At 36.1% G+C, this 17,493-nt stretch overlaps 1 protein-coding gene across 4 annotated transcripts in view; it reads left to right on the forward strand.

Annotated features, from left to right (window-relative positions):
* Window positions 1-17,493, forward strand: part of CALCRL (calcitonin receptor like receptor) — a 131,916-nt gene that overhangs the window by 60,569 nt on the left and 53,854 nt on the right. For all 4 annotated transcript variants that reach the window (XM_044932631.2, XM_025273658.3, XM_044932633.2 and 1 more), the window contains 2 exons: window positions 16,274-16,364; window positions 16,540-16,628. The gene's annotated coding sequence lies outside the window, so the exon portion shown is untranslated. The remainder of the gene's footprint in view (window positions 1-16,273; window positions 16,365-16,539; window positions 16,629-17,493) is intronic.

Here is a 17,493-nt window from a genome sequence, read left to right on the forward strand (position 1 = left end):
TTAATTTATTTTGTGTTTATATGTCTGTATTAAATTTTATTTGTTTTTGACCACAAAATAAGCTTAATGAAGAACTGCTGCATTTTTTTTCTCCTTCAACCATTTACATATTATATCTTTGCACCATTCTGTCTCCATCTAATAACTCCCTGATATATCCAGATAATATATCTGCCACCTTCAGTTTTTCTTTTTTTTAAATCAAGGAATTAAGAAAATAAAAAACAACAGTTGATAGTGCAGATGCAGAAATCTTCATAGGGTATGTATTTGTGACAAAGTAAAAAAGATTTTACCTCCTTAATAATATTGTCCTGGGAATCTAAAGAGGAGACTTGAGTGCCGGTGTTTATTATTTTCTCAGGAAAAAACCCTTATGTATATATGTCATACACATATTTTCATATATGCATGCATGCATGCTGTCGCTTCAGTCATGGCCAACTCTTTGCAACCCTATGGACCACAGCCCACCAGTCTCTTCTGTCCATGGGATTCTCCAGGCAAGAATATTGGAGCGGGTTGCTATGCTATGCCCTCCTCCATGGGATCTTCCTGACTCAGGGATCAAACCAGCATCTCCTGTGGCTCCTGCATTAGCAGGTGGATTCTTTACTGCTGAGCTGTCAGGGAAGACCCCAGAAGCCCCCTAAAGCCCCCTAAAATAGGGTGCTTCCCTGGGGGCTCAGTGGTGAAGATTATACCTGCAATTCAGAAGACTCAAGTTTAATCCCTGGGTCGGGAAGATCCCCTGGAGGAGGAATTGGCAGCCCACTCCAGTCTTCTAGCCTGGGAAATCTCAGGAAGAGAGGGGACTGGTGGGCTACAGTCCATGGGGTCACAAAAGAGTCGGACATGACTTAGCGACTAAACAAAAACAACAGTATGTGTGTGTGTACACGTGAAATGGCACCTCCTAACAGAGCAAGAGTTAGCAGTGTTATGTAGAGAGCAAAGTAGTAGTTTTCATAAGACATAAGTGATTTTGGATATAGTATTCATTGTCACTTCCTTTTGACTGTGTTAAATCCCATGACTTTGATGGCTAATAATCTCCTCCTTTACAGAAAGCGGAGAGAGTTGGCATTGTTAAATATTCACGTATAATTTTACCCCAAATTGCAAGTCTTATCATTGGGATCAATTAAAGCAAACTTTGGCATTCTCTTCTGCTGCAGGGGAGAAGAGAGACCAGTACTTTCATAGTACTTATCGCTTCCCAGATAGCAATAGGTGATTATGTGGGTTATTACATTTAATCATCACAAGTATACTTAAGATAGAAATGTATGCTCATCTGAGAACTACAGAAACCCAGGTAAAGGCTGCAGATTTAGTTTCTGCCTGCATTTCCAGTTTGTAAATACTACAGCTGGTATCTCAAATCAGCTCATTGATGCAAAAACCTGTGCTTTCTGCCCTTCATTTGCTTTCTACCATTTTCCTGTCTTTTTTCCCCCAAGTCCCCCACTGTTAGTTTTAAAAAGTTGTTATCTGCTGCCAAAAGCAACATAATCTTCCAATAGATGCAGACTCCTGTCCCAGAAAGCTGCATGTGAGTTTTCTAGACATAACCTCCAACAAAGTGGCCCTTCAAGCTATGTTTATCTTTTATTTACTTTCCTCTTATTCCTTCTCCTCTTCCTCCTAGTTCTCTTCCCCTCCTCCTTATTGTTATTTTTTTTCCTTTTCTGAGATTGCTATTTTTATTACTGTTTACAAAGACTTTTGCTGGGGAAACACTTTTCTCTGGAAAGACAGACTCACATAGCAGAGCAACCTGAGTTGCAATTTGACAGACGGGCCCCAGCAATGCATGGAATTCGTTTTGAAGTGACCAAGACAGATTTCAGGATATTGTGATGCTTTTCTTTTCCTCAAAAAGAAAAAAAAAGAAAGATCAACATGGGTACCTAAAGAACCATTCCATATGATTAATTTATTTTCTTTAGATTATTTTAACTTTACAAAACAAACATTTATTTTCCATAGTGATTTTTTTTCTCTTATTTGGAAGAAATTCCTACTTCAGTGGACAGATTTTTCACTTGATTTCAAATGATGATTTGTTTTGATAAATCGTTTCTTCTGTTGTTTCTTCAGGGTATTTTGCATTTTCATGAAGATGCACTGTTTTAAGATTCAGTGAGAGGAGGGATAGTCAGGTTAGAAAAGTGCTTTACTGATGTTGTTAAGACCTATTACACCATGTCAAGCGTGACAGGGCATTTTTTTTTTTTTCTTTCTTTAACACATCCTGGTCCAGTTAAGGCTAAGATTCAGAAAAAGTGCTTGGCACAACAATTTAGCAGGAAAGAAAGCTATTTTAAAAGTCTTTTGGGAACATGTTTGTGAAACAGGAAAAAACATACAATTGAGTTGATAATAGCACTCTGTAAAGGTTAGACTCGCTGAAAGGGACTTGCCATCATTTTTCACAGGGAACGTGTTGTTCTTAAGCAGCCGTTCTCACTTAAGCTTGGCTTAATTCAGCAAGGAGCTTCTTCCTGTGCAACTTCTCTTGCACTGGAAAATCTATTTTTAAATTATAACCCAGATTTAGTCACAGGACCAAATAATTAAAAATAAGTTGTTTGGTATGTGCAACATTACAGCAGTAGTAGAGAGCATCATGGGACAGGGTGCCTAGGAAATGCCTCAGGTCACATATCCAGGTTTCCCCCCATCAATTCCTTAATGAACCTCAAGTTCCTGCAGGCCAGCACCTCTACCCTACTCACACAAGCCTTGCTCTTTTAGAACCTATGCTTTTGTGTTTCTAGTTCCTAGTCCATAGAATCCTCTACCTATACTGTCTATTAACACACACTTTTCCTTTTGAAGGAAGGACTGTGTAAAATTCCACTAGTGTTTGAAATGTGCTCTAATTCAATTCCATATATATCTCTTGGAGTACACTGTCTATTCTCTTCCCATTATGGACAGGTTTTCTGGACAAAATGGCACCTTTTGCTGTTCTATTGGGAGAAGGAAATAGCAACCCACTCCAGTATTCTTGCCTAGAGAATCCTGTGGATGGAGGAGCCTGGTGGGCTGCTGTCCATAGGGCCGCACAGAGTCGGACATGACTGAAGCGACTTAGCATGCATGCATGCATTGGAGAAAGAAATGGCAACCCACCCCAATATTCTTGCCTGGAGAATCCCAGATACAGAGGCACCTGGTGGGCTGCCGTCTATGGGATCACACAGAGTCGGACACAACTGAAGCGACTTAGCAGCAGCAGCAGCAGCAATTGTTCCATTATATGATGATGAGTGTGAACATTTTATTTCAAGGCCCTTCCTTACTAATTTTCAGAATTATGTAGACAAATACTCAGGCACTTTCTTCGTCAAAATATCTCATCTATACTCATAAGTTTTCCTACCACGTATTTTCCTCTGTTGTATTCTCTATATTCCTATTGGAAGCCAGAGACTCATATTAGAATTGAGGGACTTCCTTTAAGGACTTCAATTAGGGACTTCATTAATTACACTCAGCTGAATTCTCATGTCTTCATAGATTAAATCTATTGACTATCTCTGACTTTTAAATATTCCTATCCATGCCTATCATTATCAATACTAGTTCCAGCCTCCATGATTATTTTCTTGCTTCATTTCCTTAGAAGTCATTGCAGTATTCTAATTTGTCTCTTTCTGTACAACTGCCCTTGGCACCATCTTTGAATCAATCCTCCTACTTTGTAAAAGGAAAATCTTGACATAGTGTTCTACTACTTAATTCCTCTATGATTATCATTATTATTTTTTTGCAGCTGGGTTAGCACATTTTTAGAAAACATTTCATGACTTCTCAGTATGATGCCCATGGCAGACATCACCGATGCCTCAGGGAAGCTTACTGAGTCAAGACTCAACCCAGTCACTGCTCAGGGCAGGAGTGCTCCCTGCCATCACCAGCAATTAAAGTGAGCACAGAGATGAAAATCTCTAGCTTACAGCATTAAATCAAAACTCTTCAACATGACAGAAGATACCACCTTTAATTTGCATCCCTGTCTTTCAAGAAGGTCTTACCTCTTGTATACTTGCATCTGTTTAGTACCTGACACTTTCAAATTACTAAATTAAAAGAAAAATAAATGTTTGGCCATGCCACACAGCATGCAGGATCTTAGTTCTTTAAGCAGGGATGGAATCCATGCGCCCTCCAGTGAAAGGGAAGAGTCTTAACCCCTGGGCCACCAGGGAAGTCCATCAAATTACAGATTTATTGAAACTCTACTTAAGTGTCATATTAAGTAGACACAATATGTTTCTCCCTCAGCACATGCATGTACATGCACACACACTCACTTCTCCCATGTAAAATGCACCATTCTCTGATCAGACACTAAAAAATATTTATTGACTATCTATACACTTGATTGGGCTTCCTAGGTGGTGCAGTGGTAAAGAATCCATCTGTTAATGAAGGAGATATAGGAGACATGGGTTCAATCCCTAGGTGGGGAAGATCCCCTGGAGTAGGAAAAGGCAACTCATTCCAGTATTCTTGCCTGGAAGATTCCATGAACAGAGGAACCTGGCAGGCTGTAGTCCATGGAGTTGGACAGGACTGAGTCACTGAGCATGCACGCACACTTTATTAACGACATTTGTATATCTTTTTCCCCTATAAAATTTTTTACTACTTCAAGATAAAAAATTAAAGCATTTCTGGATCTCTAGTACTTGGCATAGGTTTTGAAATATATATCTCAAACAATGAAATTTTATATTTAAATAAATGTTTGAATGAATGAATAAGTATACTAAAAATATTAAGATGGAATTATATTTAATGGTTGTGAGAAAAAGAAACTTGTAATGGTACAAATTTCAGTATTATCAACATTCTGTTTGATATTTTAAAAAGTAATGAAAAAATAGAGTTAATTTAAATAAAGCATATATTTACCTTGGACACACACACATTGATTTTTCTCTTTCCTTCCTTATTTGCTCCCCCTTTCTTATTTCCTCCCTTTCCTTCCTTCTTTCCTTTTTTCCTTTCACATTTTTTAAACCTATTAATAACTTCATAAAAGGGAAATATGTGTGATATAAGAATTTTAACCAGGGTTTATTTCCAGGAATGAACTATAGTTCAGTAATTTTTCTTTTTTTCTTGCTAATTCTCCTGTATGCTGTTTCTTTTTTGTTATAGTTTATAATAACACAATTAAAACATGCCACAAATGGAATAAAAAATTTGCATTTTTGTATATAAATTATCAGTTTTTCACTCCTATAAGAAAATGAAAATGTCATGGGATTCTCTACCGATCTCCAGCTCTCAGCCGATTATCTCTTCTTGGCTTCACTTTTAAAACAGGTTTTCTCCATGTGATAGAAAGGATGTATGAGTGCATGCATGCATGCTCAGTCATGTCCGACTCTTTGCGACCCCACAGACTGTAGCTTGCCAGGCTCCTCTGCCCATGGGATTTCCCTGGCAAGAATACTGGAGGAATTTCCTTCGCCAAGAAGGATGTGTGAGGACAGCCCAATAACAATGTACTATTTGCTTTGCAACTTCAACAGAAAATCTTCGCAGATAACACTAAAATAAATGTCCCCGGGAGAATTTTGATGGTATAGCTTAGACCACATTTCCATACTTACATCAACCTAAATCAGAGGATTGTGTTAATCTGACCTCTTTTCAATCACTTTCCACCTCAGCAGGGCAGCCTCACTTCAACCAGAATGAATAGATTTTCCAGCGGAAATAGAGGGTCATTTTATCAGGGAAAAAGAAGGAAATGTGCTGGACTGACCGTATCAGTCGAGTTTCTATGCTTCCTACATGCTAGTAGATGCTGTATGCATGTTTGATTTGAGAGAAATGGAAAACGTCAAAAAACAAAAATACCATAACATTCATGATGGACTACTATATTAGTTTAAATTAAAATTTCAGCAGAATTACGTATTTTTTTATTTTATTGTCTGAGGAAGAAAACATGTTTTTGCATAGAACTTGACTCCTGACTTCGTGGAGAAGTAGGTATAAAGCTTGTAATCCAAAGAGCTGGAAAGATGTGTTTCATTTCTATGCTCTTGGACAAGCAATTCTTTCCATATTAAATCTCCTGGAGCAAGTGTCCCATCAAGTACAAAGCATTTTTTTAGGTTCCCTCCCACCTTTTACTAATTGGGCTGATATTTGGCCACTTGCCTCTTGCAAATAAAAAGAAGGTGACCAAAATCATCGGAAATGGCTAATTATACCCACAATGGGAAAATAATTCCTGTGAGTAAGTACTTCAGAGTGTAAAATGAAGTCCAAAATTTAATCACAATATTATCTTTCATTAACGGTTATTCAGCTATTCAACCTGGAATGTTCATTAGATAAGCAAGTAAGCATAGAGTCAATGTTTTTCTTTTTGGTTCCAATACATTGTTAGTAAAGGCTGTTACAGTTAACATAAAACTAAAGTCAAATTTGAGAGGTTTTGTATCTTGTTTTTAATTGGATTAACTTGTTATATTCTTTTCATTGTGACTGATTATAGTGTGTACAATTTGCTAGAGCAGTATTAGGAAATATGCAGTTATTTATTAACTAGGACATATTTGGGAATAGACTTGTCATCACTCAATTTGATATTTTCATAATTGACTTAAATGACAGAATAGAAACATTTCTGCATAATATAAAGAGTCAAGATGCTTATGACAATCATCTTGAAATATAAGATTAATTTTCACCTATAATGCTATTAAAATTGTGGCAAATAACTTAAACCTATAATAGCTTAAACAAAATAACTTAAACTTATTTATATTTCAAAAATTTTAATGTAATAATAATAAAAACAGCTAACACTTACTGAATTGTAAAATGTTTACATATATTATCTTATTTTATTTTCACAATAGTTTTCTGGTTTAAAACTATTTTGCAAATGAGAAAACAATTCTTATTGAAGTTGTTTAACTTGCAAGTGTGAGGCTGAGTTGGGTTTTAAAATCACAAAGTTTTAACTCATATTTGTGGCCAGCATAACTACTGCCTCTGCTTGTAACTGATATCATACAATGTTCCTCGATCATGCTAATTATAAATATCAGTTGGGTGTTACCTTATTTCAGTCACTCTCTGGAAAAAGGAAAACTGTATCATTAGTCAATGGGACAATATTTACAATATATGTTTTCTTAGCATTTGGAGTTTAATAGTTATTATTAAAGTAAGTGTTAAAACAGTCATGTCCGTCTCTTCAAAACTACTTTCTGGAGGTTTTTATGAGAGTTTTTATTGCCTTTTTAAATATTAGATGTCCTTTTTATGCTAAATAATGCATAAGATTTTGATGAATTAAATGTAATAATCTTTCTTACTCTTTCATTAATTAACTTGTTGAGTATATTGTTGAATCATTCCTTAACATGTGCTGTAATTTCTGGCACCCTCTGATTTTTAAATTTTTCCCTAGGTCATTTTCTGTTAAGTGAAAAAAGAGATAAAAACTCAATGTAGCCAGATTTCAGATTGTTGGTTTCCAGTATTAGAAGCATTAAGGCTATTCCAATGATGACGGTAATAAGTTTAGCTTGGCCTGGATGAACTGATCAGGTTCCATTCTGAGAAGTCTGGCAAGAGGGCTCATGAAGTATGTTTGCTTTTCTAATTTCAATTTTGTGCAGCGCAGAAGAGAGAACTAGACTTTTTTTGTAAATGGCCTTTCAAAAGTAATAGTGGCCCTCAAAAAGAGGCAGTATATAAAGAGGTGAAAGCAAGATGTGACTTTTGTATTTATTTTTGGCCTAGATACGTTTTCCCTGAATTCTCATATAACAAAAGAAAAAGCATGTAGCCAAGTGGTCCACTTTCCATGGCCTTAGATTCAAACTCACTCTTTTTGGGTAATTGGTAGTAGGAGTCCTGGGGAAAGTCTTCCTGAGCCAGGAAAAACAGTGTCAGGAATGACTTTGATTCAAGAATATTTTGGACTTGGGTTACTTTCAACAAAACTGTTCTTATATTAACTATCTTTTAAGACATAAACTTTGAACCTTTATTCAATGTTTATCATATCGTACTCCTTTGTTTTACAAATGAGACACCTGGAAGGTGTTTAACTTGCTCTGACTCATTGACTGACAGTGTACATCTGCCTAAGGCCCAGCCTTGGCTTCCTGTCTTAAATGTTGTGAAAGCATTCCTTTTTAGAACCTCATGAATTTTTCTTATGGACTGTTTGTATAAGCACTGAACTAAGTCTCTAAAATCACCATAAAATTACCACTCTCTCACTTGATGAATATTTGCATTGACAGCACAAATCTTATGTTCACTTCTGTCTCCCGATACAACTAGGTGAAAGTAATCACTCAATAAATAGGGCAGGATGACAAACTGAATTTCTAGAGGCATTTCATCATCTAAGTTGCATTTTAAAGTGCTTAAGAGTGAGACAATACATATTCTTTTTATTTTGGTACTTTAGCAGAATGGCAAGTCTGAATTGTCAAGCTATTTACTAATGTAAGTTTTAAAAAAATCACAATGTTTCTAAATAATGTATGTTTAAAAAAAGTCACAACATTTCTAAGGAAAAGAATTAAAAGAAGAAATTGTGTGAAAATGGGTTTTATGAATTAAAATAAAATGCAATGCAATGAATGCATGGTTAAGTAAAATAACTGAAAAAGCAAAGTAGAAATGTATTCTGCACTTATTAATCCTTAATTATCCAAATAAAAGACTCAATCCTCTGAGTCACGATCATCCAGGGCAAAGGGGCCCAGATACAGGGTCAGCCTTGGCCAAGTCACTAAAATATTTATGCTGGACTTTTCCTGGTTCATTCAGTTGAGATTAGTGTTGTAGTGACAAATTGTTATAACATGGGTCGGTAAGATCTGGAGAAAGGCATGCCTACCCACTCCAATATTATTGCCTGGAGAATCCCTTGGCCAGAGGAGGCTGGCAGGCTACTGTTCATTGGGTTGCAAAGAGTAAGACACAACTGAGCAACTAACATTTTCACTTTTTTCAGTAATAATGATAATAGCAAGAGCTAATGCTTTTGGGGTATTTATTATAAAACAAATTCTTTACATTATCATGCAATTTAACACCCTGATAAGTTATGATAAAAAATTCTAGGAAGCGTTGATCACACCACTACTTGTACACCCACTTTGAGGACAAGAAATAGACTTTAGTGAGTTTAAGTTTGTAGTTATGGCTCTCTGACTCCAGCATACATCTTCTAACCAAGATGCAAGAGAAAAAAAGAAGCTAAAGATTAAGTTGAGTATTTATTCTCTAGTTGGGTAAGTTCAGTTCAGTCGCTCAGTTGTGTCCAACTCTTTGCGACCTCATGGACTGCAGCACGCCAGGCTTCTCTGTCCATTACCACTTCTGGAGCTTGCTCAAACTCATGTCCATCGAGTCGGTGATGCCATCCACTCTCTGCTCTAGTTGGATAAACCATGCAGAAAAAAGTTGAGTTGATTTTCTCAAAATCATACAGCAATTTAAGAGCAGCTAGAAAGAAATTCTCTTAGCTAATGTGATTGCCTTGCAGTATTTATGAATATACAGACAGTCTCCAACTTAACATGGTTTGACTTTATGATAATGTGAAAGCAATACACGTTCAGTAGAAACCCTACTTTCTTTTGAATTGTGACTTTTCCCCAGGCTGGCAATATGTCGTATTATATTCTCTTGTGATTCTGGACAAGGCAAGGAGCCAAAGTTCCCAGTCATACGCAAGATAATGAGGATAAACAGCTGATACAACCATTCTGTACTCATACAACTTTCTGTTTTTCACTTTCAGTATAGTATTCAATACATTGGGCTTCCCTAGTAGCTCAGATGTAAAGCATCCACTTGCAATGAAGAAGACCTGGGTTCAATCCCTGGGTTGGGAAGATCCCCTGGAGAAGGAAATGGTAACCCACTGCAGTATTCCTGCTTGGTGAATACCATGGACAGAGGAGTCTGGCAGGCTACAGTCCAGGGGGTTGCAAAGAATCAGTCACGACTGAGTGACTAACACATACACTCAATACATTACATGAGATATTCAACACTTGATTATAAAATAGTAATTGTGTTATGTGATTTTGCCCAACTGCAGGCTAATGTAAGTGTTCTGAGTAAGTTTAAAGTAAGCTATGGTGTTTGGTATGTTAGATGTATTAAATGCATTTTCCACTTATAATATTTTCAATTTATGATTTATCAGGACATCAGTTCAGTCAGTTCAGTTGCCCATTTGTGTCCGACTCTTTGCAACCCCATGAATCGCAGCATGCCAGGCCTCCCTGTCCATCACAAACTCCGGGAGTTCACTCAGACTCACATCCAGTGAGTCAGTGATGCCATCCAGCCATCTCATCCTCTGTCGTCCCTTTCTCCTCCTGCCCCCAATCCCTCCCAGCATCAGAGTCTTTTCCAATGAGTCAACTATAGCCCCATTATAAATTGAAAAGGATCTGCATTCTAAAGTTAGGAGGAAGGACTGGCCAGTTGGCAAGCAGAAAATTACCACTTGGTTTTAATGGGAAAATTAATATTTTATAAGGGTAAGGATTTCTAGTTAGTTTTTTCTCACAGCTCTGACAAATTGCCACAAATTTAGTAGTTTGAAACAACACGTTTATAATCTCACAGTTCTATGGGTCAGAGGCCCTATGGGGTTGTCTAGTTTCTCTATTTCAAGTCTCACATGGCCAAAGTCAAGTGTTGGCAGAGCAGTGTTCTCTTCTGAAGGTCCTGGAGAGGATACGCTTCTGGACTCATTCAGGTTGTTGGCAAAATTCAGTTCCTTGAGGATGTACAGTTGAGGTGCACATTTGCTTGCTGGTACCTTTGTCATTGTAGAGTCTGGTTTCTGGTCCTTGCACATGAGCTCCTGCATGGCATAGCCAGCAACAGTGGATCAACTCCTTTTTGTTGCTATTATCTTCTGCTTCCTTCCTTCTGCTGCACTGCTCTGATGGACTCGTCAATGTTCCCCTTCTATTTGAAGGGCTTAGTTTAGGCCTACCAGGATAATTCATGAAAATCTAGGATAATCTTCCTATTTTAAGGTCCATGACCTTAAAATCACAGATTCTGGGGATTATGTATGGGAATCTTTGGAGGCTTGTTATTCTGCCTACCACAGGATTCTGTCTGTACCGCTGGTTCTCAACTCTAGTTGCGTATTCCTGCATCACCTAGGAAACTTGATAAAAAGCTTATCCCTTGGCCACAATCAAGAGGCACTGAACCTGAATCTCTTGGAGTACCATCCGGGCAATGACTTTTTAAAGGTGTCAGAAAATTATAATATGTTTGAGACAGCTGAGAACATCCTACAACACCAGATTTCTTCAACTCGATTGAATTCATTTTGTAAATAACCTGCTCAAAACATACTGTGTACCCACTTTATACCCCGCTTTGCGAGGGTTTGAAGTCACAGGGATGAACATGTCTGGGGAGTAATTTCCTTGGTTCTGTGTCACTGCAGCAAAAATTTGAAGTGATGGATGGACCACTGTTAGAGCTCAGTTTTATTTAGAAAGCAAAGGAAAATACATCCTTGAGGCATGAGGGTGGGCCAGCCCAAAAGACGGGAAGAGAAGAGAAGCCCCCAGCTCAATTTTGGCTCTTCTCTTTGTATGTTTTTGTCTCCTCCCCCTGAGCCTGCCCTACATAAATTAAGCTAACCAGAAGGCTGTTTGCTTCACCTGAGGTCCTTACTCTGGTCCTCAGACCTTCCTTTATTCTATTTTCATGGGCTTTTCCCTTCTTTGTCTTTTAGCCATTGTTATTTTGGACTCCTTTTTCCTATCCTAACTACCTAACAAATATGGTGCATGTCCTATTCTTCATGTACTCACAATCCAGAAGCATGAACAGTATAGAGTAATAATTATATTACATGAAATGTTTTAACATATATATTTGAATAACTTGCTCTGGAAGTTCTGAAGTAGTAATTGTGCCTGGGAACACTGCAGAATATTTTGCTTGATTTATACTTAATAGCACTTTTAAAATAGTCTGGCCAGCACCTAGAGACAGAGGAATATAAGTGTGTCCAGGTTTCAGCACGGCCAAATGAGGATGATGTGTTTGTATTGTGCTTCCCAAAATTTAGCAGGCCAAGAATTTCCTCGGGTGCTTACAAAAAGTACTCCCAAGTTCTTCTGAAGGTTCTGATTCAGAGTTTCTGTTCTGGGGCCTAGACATTCTAATGTGTTCAGCAAGTTCTGGGGATGATTCTGATACAAGTGATCCATTAACCCACACTCTGTGGAACCCTGGTGTATGTTACAACAGTGATTTGTTACTTGTTCATTCAAAGGCTTAATAATTTGAGTTTCTTACATTCCAGTAACAGATCTTCAAGAAAGAGAAGTCTCTTTATATTTTAATTTTCTTCCTGCTTCACGTATTGAAAGTGTTAGGAACAGTCCAGGTCAGGATGGGGGTGGGGAAATAAGGGCATTTCTTTCTCAAAGACTCTAGTGGAAGTAAAGATGGTAATTAGCAGGAATCATTCTAGCACAAAGACTTAGGTTTTGCCAAAAAATAAGCAGTGAGAAGATAATAAACAGTAACCAGGACCTTGTACTTAAACATTTTTCTAGTGGCACAATCTGTTCCACATAGCGTAAATGAGAGAAAGAAGTTGACATTTGCCATAGACATGTAGAATATTGGGAGTGAAGAGTGCTTTTTCCTTGTTTTGAATCAGGAAAAATGGAGCTTGTTTAATATGCTATAAAGGAAAGCATGTACTTGGATAGGAAACAGCCTCACTTTGCTCACACAAAGATTCAGGATACTTAATGGCAAATTAGATATTTGTGGGAAATGCTTCTGTTAGCCAGTTTTATAGTAACTAGATAAATAAATGGAGGAAAGAACATGGCTTAGGGCCTGTGGCAATCCAAGATATTTTGGAAATGGAGGAGTAGAAGATTAAAGTTGGTCTTTTGTCTTAATTTTGGAGTGAACATACACTTTTAATATTAGGGTTAGATGAGTCAACTAAAAATAAGAATTTTTACTAAGAAAAATTTATGAGAAGTGTGTACATGTATAATAAAAATTTGGGAAAATAAGAAGCAATTTTGAAAGGCACTGGATTTATGTTTTTGTGTTCTGGTAAATGATTAAGTCACACTGATTTATTATGTTTAGGTAGAATAAAAGATTTTTTTTTTACACTGATCAAGCCAAGAAGATTGGTTAAATTTTGTGGATTTGGAAATGCAAAACTGTTAAAAAAATGGAGAACTGCCTTATGTTGCTGATCTACTGCAATTTTAAGAAATGAACCCAGAAGATGCTACACAAAGCAATGAGTGATTAGGAAGCTATATTTCAAAAGTTATTTGAGGTCTTAAGTCAAAGTTCTTTCTGTGATTAAATATGTCATTTAAATTTTATTTTGGTGATTCTTTGAGCAAGAAGCTTGTAGATTATTTATAAACTATTTTTTATTTCATGTATACAGTAAAGAAAGTTATTTTATTTCTAATAGTAAAACCAAATCTTCTATTTTAATTTTGAGATGTGATCATAGTATTTATGGGATCTGTGAGACTAGGCCAGCAGTTAAAAAGAGAAAATGCCAGTAACTACTACTAGTACCACTGTGATTAGAGATTCACTTATGAGTTTAAATTTGAGCTTTCTCAGTTTTGAAGCAGTGCTTTTCCTGTTAAACAAACCTGAGCTCACTAGGAAAAATCCACTGGCAGAATTAGTCATTTAATTTGACCTCCTTTAATTATCTACTGGGCTTCCCTGGTGGCTCAGACAGTAAAGCGTCTGTCTGCAATGCAGGAGACCCGGGTTCAATCCCTGGGTTGGGAAGATAACCTGGAGAAGGAAATGGCAGCCCACTCCAGTATTTTTGCCTGGAGAATCCCATGGACAGCAGAGCCTGGTAGGCTACTGTCCATGGGGTCGCAAAGAGTTGGACACGACTGATATCTCTTCAAAATTGAATGGGACCTACTATATTTCAGCAAGCAACATGAAACTCAATTGTCAATAAATAATTTAACTAGATATGAGAAATTTACCATGATTTACTTAACATCTTTGATCAGTTAATATAATGTGAACTTCAGGAAAGATAAATCTGAAATAAGCTAAACATAGAGGAGAGAAACGCTTGCTAAATGAACATATGAGAAGCTGTCTACAAAGAACCAGTGAGTTGGTTAAGTATGATTAATTGTAAGCTGAGGCATACAGTTAAGCATACTTCTGACAATAATTGTGCCATTATACTCATAAATATGAGGCTTAACCTAAACTGACCTTCAGATGTATCTGCAGTGGCATTATTTGTATGCCCAGTCATGATTCTTACATTATTGATATAAGAATTGATGTAAGATGTAAGAATCTTGGTAAAAGGGGTGATTCTTCCATCACTAGCATTTTCATGCCATATGTCTGCCAGGAAGGAAATTTGATAAATCCTTTGTAGGGTAGATGATTCAAGCAAATTGGATCACTGCATGAAATAGACATTCAGTTCAGTTCAGCCACTCAGTCGTGTCTGTCTCTTTGCGACCCCATGAATCGCAGCACGCCAGGCCTCCCTGTCCATCACCAACTCCCAGAGTTCACTCAGACTCACATCCATTGAGTCTGTGATGCCATCCAGCCATCTCATCTTCTGTCATCCCCTTCTCCTTCTGCCCCCAATCTCTCCCAGCATCAGAGTCTTTTCCAATGAGTCAACTCTTGGCATGAGGTGGCCAAAGTACTGGAGTTTCAGCTTTAGCATCATTCCTTCCAAAGAAATAGACATTACCAGATCTAAAAAGTACAAGTAAGTATCCACCATGTTGTTTAGAAACTGCCACCCAAACTTGCTGCTTCAAAGTTTGATAAAACCAGGGATCATAAACCTGATCCCTTGATTAGGAATGCTACAAATATATACAGTGCAGAATATAATCTTGTTCCTAGTAGCCCACATTCCAAATCACTAGGGAATAGGGTGAAGTAAGAAAGCTATAAAAGTGTAATTACTTGCACTGATCAATATTTTGTGAGTTGAATAAACTCATCTTAATTATTGGTGCCAGGATGATCCTTTGAACACTAAGAGATATTTCACTAAGATATTATTTGGAACTCTGATTTTGAAACTCATTAGCTTAGCAACAAAAATAGCTGCTAGTGTTGCATGAAATGTTTTTCAAATATGTTGGATATAGGAAAACTTCAAACATGTTTTTTGAGACAACTTTTCCTTCAATTTTTGAGCCCATGTACACATTGAGGATAATTTAATCCTGCATTGTGTAAATCATCAAAGCATTGTTTCATAAAAATCTGATTTCCAAATAAAATAATATTCCTTTACATTTTCCTTTGTAACTTTGTATTTTATACATATTTAATACAGAAAAAATGTGGTCTACTAATATTTTAAATTTGACTTAAGCTTTATGACTTCCAAAGACAGTACGATAAACTACTGTTTATTCAATCCAAATACCCAACCAACCACTGAACTCAAAGATGGAATAAAGGACTTTAATTTTGTAAAAAAGTAAACATGCTGAAGTTTCCCCTCAATTTTCAGTGTCAGTATAGATTCAAACACTACTTATAGTCTTCTAATAAAAGAAATGATAATTCACTAATAGTTACAACTAGTGTTCTGGATTGTAAGCTTAAGCTCCTAAAGTACTTTATTTCTTCATTTTTTTCATTTATTCCAGACACAAAGAAAAGAAAGATCAATGTGGTTTCTGTTTGTGAGGAACCACATCAGCTAGGGAATTAGATTTAAATAACCAAGACTAACACATTCCAATAAATATTAGATAAAATGGGTAGCCGTTCCCTTCTCCAGGGGATCTTCCCAACCCGGGGATCAAACCAGGTCTCCCACATTACAGATGGATTCTTCATCATCTGAGCCACCAGGAAAGCTCAAATTATTCAAAGGAAGTTTAAAAAACAGTTTAATTTGAAAATTCTTTTATTGTATTCTAGTTTTTTGATATTTACTTAAGTAAAATAGTCAATTGCTCAGTGTTTCAACCATCCTGGCTAAATGAAAATAGACATAAACTTCTCCATATAATAGAAAACAACAAATATTTGTGACAAAACTCAAATATTGTAAGCAAAAGAGTTTTAAAAATCAGAGTAGCTTAATAAAAATATTATCTTACTAGTGGCATTTTCTTTGAAAATTTTAATTTATCATGGAAATTATTTTGTTCATTGAAATACAATTATTATATCAATATTTCAGGTCATGACCTCCAGATTTAAGACATTCTTCAAGACAATTTTGAATATGATCCAAGAGAAAATGTGATTTGAGTCTGGAGACAATTGTGATTGTAAGTATCAGAAAATTAGATTTTTCTCATGGTACAATGTAATAAAAACTAAAATATCAACTCATTAATCATTAAATTGCAAAAACTTTGATTCATTGTTTTCTTTCTATTACAACATGATTTTTTAAATCTAAAATTAATGTAATACTTTGTTTTTTCATTGTATTTTTTTAAGATCAGCTAATAGTAAAAGCCCAGTGTAGCTGACTGAAAAGAAAACATAATTTGGAAGATTGCTACAATATAAAGAGAAGTTTCTTTTAGGTAAGTCATTGATGAGGTCAAGCAGCGGCATAGATTCTGTGTGCTTGTTAATGGTGCGCTCTCATTGCATGCAATAATACAAATGATAAGTAAAATGAAGAAAAGATTTTTTATAATTCTTATTCTAACATTTGCCCTGTAATAGAAATCACATTTCCTAACGAAATTTAATCTAAGTTCATAGTTCACTGGCAAATATGTATTGATTAGATTTTTATCTCCTTTGAAAAATGTTTTTAATTCAGCTAAATAAATATATTTTATGATAAACCATGGTCATTTATATTTCATAAAAATCTTACCAGAGTAGATTGGTGATGAACTTTTGGAGAGTGAGTGCCATAGACTTTATTCCTGCAGTGTTTGCCTCTTAGAATTAAGAAGTTAGCAGGGATCTGTATCTAACATTACAAACACTTGACAGAAATACTTTTATTTGCTATTGTCCATATCCTTTAAACTTATTGTAATAATATAGATGGGTTAGGGAACTATTTTTATTATAAAAAGTGAATCCTGGAGTGAAGAGTAATTTCTATTCAAGTAAACGTCCATTTTTTATGACTTATGGATGCTAGCTTTCAAGGAATGGGCCCAAATTCAGTTTTTCCCTTAAATTGTTAAAGAGTCATAAAATTAAAAATAAGATTAATACTTATTGGAAATAAATAAGCTTTATAGTAAAATATGCTATCAAAAGTTGTGCTTTTGTCTTATGAGACTTTACTCTGATACTTTTTATCATTTTATTCTAATTTTTTAATCCAAATTTTGGTAAATTTAAGGATATGTAAAGTAGATTACCAGTGAGAATTTGCTGTAGGACACAGGGAACTCAAACCTGGGCTCTGTAACAACCTAGAAG

Source organism: Bubalus bubalis, chromosome 2, assembly GCF_019923935.1.
Source record: "Bubalus bubalis isolate 160015118507 breed Murrah chromosome 2, NDDB_SH_1, whole genome shotgun sequence".
NCBI classification, from domain to species: Eukaryota; Metazoa; Chordata; class Mammalia; order Artiodactyla; family Bovidae; genus Bubalus; species Bubalus bubalis.